This window comes from Priapulus caudatus, unplaced genomic scaffold (genome assembly GCF_000485595.1).
Source record: "Priapulus caudatus unplaced genomic scaffold, Priapulus_caudatus-5.0.1 Scaffold619, whole genome shotgun sequence".
Taxonomy (NCBI): domain Eukaryota; kingdom Metazoa; phylum Priapulida; class Priapulimorpha; order Priapulimorphida; family Priapulidae; genus Priapulus; species Priapulus caudatus.
The window spans coordinates 2,850-5,979 of record NW_014577680.1 but is presented as its reverse complement, the minus strand read 5'-3'; the positions used below and the strand labels follow the sequence as shown (position 1 = coordinate 5,979).

Here is a 3,130-nt window from a genome sequence, read left to right as displayed (position 1 = left end):
GTAATGATGAAATATCTTAGAACTTCCCTTCTTCGCTATATTCTCCAAAACTTGCACGCTCAGAAGTTTCCTCGTGTCGATTTCGCCGCCATTTCAAAAATAATTTACGTGCACATCCTCTAACCTAACAGGCAAGGAGCTATATATCAAAGATGGTATAGTGCCGTAGGCTCTATAGTGACACAGACTAACGGATACATGCCTGTGATAGTGCCGTGCACTCTAGGATCTTTGCTATATATTAACAAGGCGAGGAAGCGGATTGGCTGTGCGCGTTTCGCCTCAAGGGCGCCATCTATGGACCATAATCAGCTGAAACGGCTGTGCAGACGATCGTGTATTACCATAACCATATACAACACAGAGAATTCGATTTGGAAGTCTTACTGGTAATAATATCACTAAATATGACTAAATAGACATTATATAAGATATAAACCTATAGTTTAGACAGTTTTTAATGTAACACATAGCATAATTTTAATTAAAAATAGCTATAAAATACATTAGTCATACATTTTTACAAGCTGTTGCCAGTTTATTTACAAATAGTAAATACGACAAGAAATATTAGGAAAACGACGCTAATAAGCCCTATACCATCTACTCTAGATATATAACAGTTACATTGTCAACGTAAGCCTAAGTTTGATTTCTAACACATTATAACCTAATCGAGGCAAAATATTTTATTGTTAGCATTGAATAAATCAAACGACATACAGTCTACAGAGCACTTCTAATCAGTCGGTTATAGTAGATAAATAATGTATTGGGTATAAGTACTAAAAAGATGACTGGGTGTTCCGCACCGAACTGCACAAACAGACCAAGCAAAAGATTTCGCATGGTCATCTTCCCAGCTGATGACAATAGGAGAAAGCGATGGGGAATAAACACGAGAAGGAGTGGAAGAAATGGCAAGGCATGGAATCCTACACCAAATGCCAAACTCTGTCAGGTAAGTACATAAAACAACTTCAATTATCAGTGGTACACAATCGATTATCGATTATAATCAGATAATCGGTTAATCATACAACGTATATAAATGCAAACCCGACATGTGTAGACGCGTCTATTACGTAGCTTCCTCTTCTACTACTTTACATTGCTTACGTACGTTTCGGGGCCACTAAACGATTACAAATTATAGTCTACTGGTCTTTTTCAATTTACACATCAGGATACCACACGTGTTCCAGCGTAGATATACACATGTATAATGTTACATAAGTAGGATTGCTATTCAAGGTCCACTTTGAAGACTCTCAATTTGAGACGAGAGCAGAAAAGATGGGTGGAAGAAGCTGAAGCATGATGCCATCCCCACTCTTTTTGATGTGCCTAACCCACCAAAGAAAATCTCAGGGACAGCGCATGAAAAGACAGCACAAGTAGCTGTGGCAATACCTACTTCCAGTGTGTAATATTTTTTCTATCAATTAAATAATTATAAGGTTCAATATAATTGGAATATTCGATATAATAAATAAAAGTTTTCTAACAACTATAATTGCTATGAAATGGTTTTTCTTCTTTACTTCTGCACAGGTAGTGACCACGGCTATGCACGTAAACACTATGGAAGAATGCAACGTCAGATGCATGCGGTGATCCAAGTAATGATGCAGCAACTTTCACTTGCATTCCTGAATGTAGTACAAAAGAACAGCTGGAAATTCGTAGGCTACAAAGACAGGTATTTTAATATTATATTAATAAATCTATTTTGCTGCATTTAAATGACTGAGATATAGAAGAGGCCGAGTATACAGATCTTATGCGGTTAGCAAAATTAAATCTTTTAGCGGTAAAATATATTATGAATAGAAAAAAAGTTTACATTGCTATTTTCTTATTTCTATGTATATACTTACAGAACCTGTGTCTTAAAAGGAAACTGGAAACTGTAAAACAGAGTGTCAAAGGCATTTTAACACAGGATCAATTGGCTGCCCTGGAGTTGCCTAAGGTAAGGAATATGTATACTTGTTTAAATTAAACTTCCAAAAGTAACCATGCATCTTCAAAGATTAAGGATCAATCATTTTTGTTTTTCAACACCTGAAACATTTCGGTGCCCTAACAATCGGGGCTTTCAAGTGCTCTAAGAGAGATTTTTTATAGCTATAATTCATGTCTTTGCTTTATGACCCCAATAGCTTTTCTTTTTCTTTTTTTTTCATAGGAATTCAGCAAAACGTGTATTCCCCTGGAGCTCATCGACACATAAATAAAATCAATGCCCAAAGTCCGTCGTGCCGCAGTAGGGACGAAGCTGGCCCTATGACTAATCTGCCGTTCAGAGCTTCGCTGACCTACCACTTTCATCTACGCTCGCCCAGCATCTGCCCCTCTCGGTTATGAAAACCTTGATTTCACCCAGGAATTACAGACCACGAATCATACATGTGACGCTGGCGGGCAAAAGATCGAAACTCAATGAAGCCCGAAAAGAGCTGAGTTACTGGAGGTTCACTATAGTTGTATAAGGCCGAGCTGAAACAAGGTCTTTTATTAGAATTTTGACAACGGTGAGCTTGCAAACTTCACCATCCATACCCACGACAAGTCTGTCTATTTAGCAATGTTTACATCCCAAATAATATATTGGCTAGCTACTATACATTTTATTACTTTGATTGCAGTCCTTGAAAATGTTTCTTGGGGTATTGTCTCTCTTATTGCCCCATGAGTTATGTCTAGATAATATAATATAATGTGCGCAAATGAAGGATTACCGTCTCAGCATGAAAGGCTAAAGGCGAACTTTCCACTAATGGAAAGCGCGTGCCGTCGCGTAATGTTGCCGTCTATATAATATAATATGTGTGAATAATTTTAACTGGATACATCGTTTGTATGCCTTCGCCCTAGTAAATCTTCGTAGTATAATTATAATATTCACCGCATAACACAGGTACAGCAAAATGTTTAATTATTTACAAGAAAGTGGAGTTGCCTTTTACAGATTTCCACATGTGGTTGTGAGCCTGCTGAGGTCTATGATTAAGACGTGATAATGCGTGTCCCAATTAATAGATTTCGCGTGTGAGTGTGGGGTTTTTGTTGATGTTCTTTCATGAGCTTATCTGTACGCACCGATTTGGTCAGTTCCTGGCGCCAA

The 3,130-nt window shown here is 37.7% G+C and overlaps 1 long non-coding RNA gene across 1 annotated transcript; it reads right to left on the bottom strand.

Moving 5' to 3' along the window:
* Positions 1-513: 513 nt before the first annotated feature.
* Positions 514-2,020, bottom strand: LOC106812204. Its single transcript, XR_001394299.1, has 2 exons — positions 1,881-2,020; positions 514-1,652 (listed from the first exon to the last, which is right to left on the bottom strand). It is a non-coding gene; the product is annotated as an uncharacterized LOC106812204 (long non-coding RNA).
* Between the last annotated feature and the right edge of the window lie 1,110 nt (positions 2,021-3,130).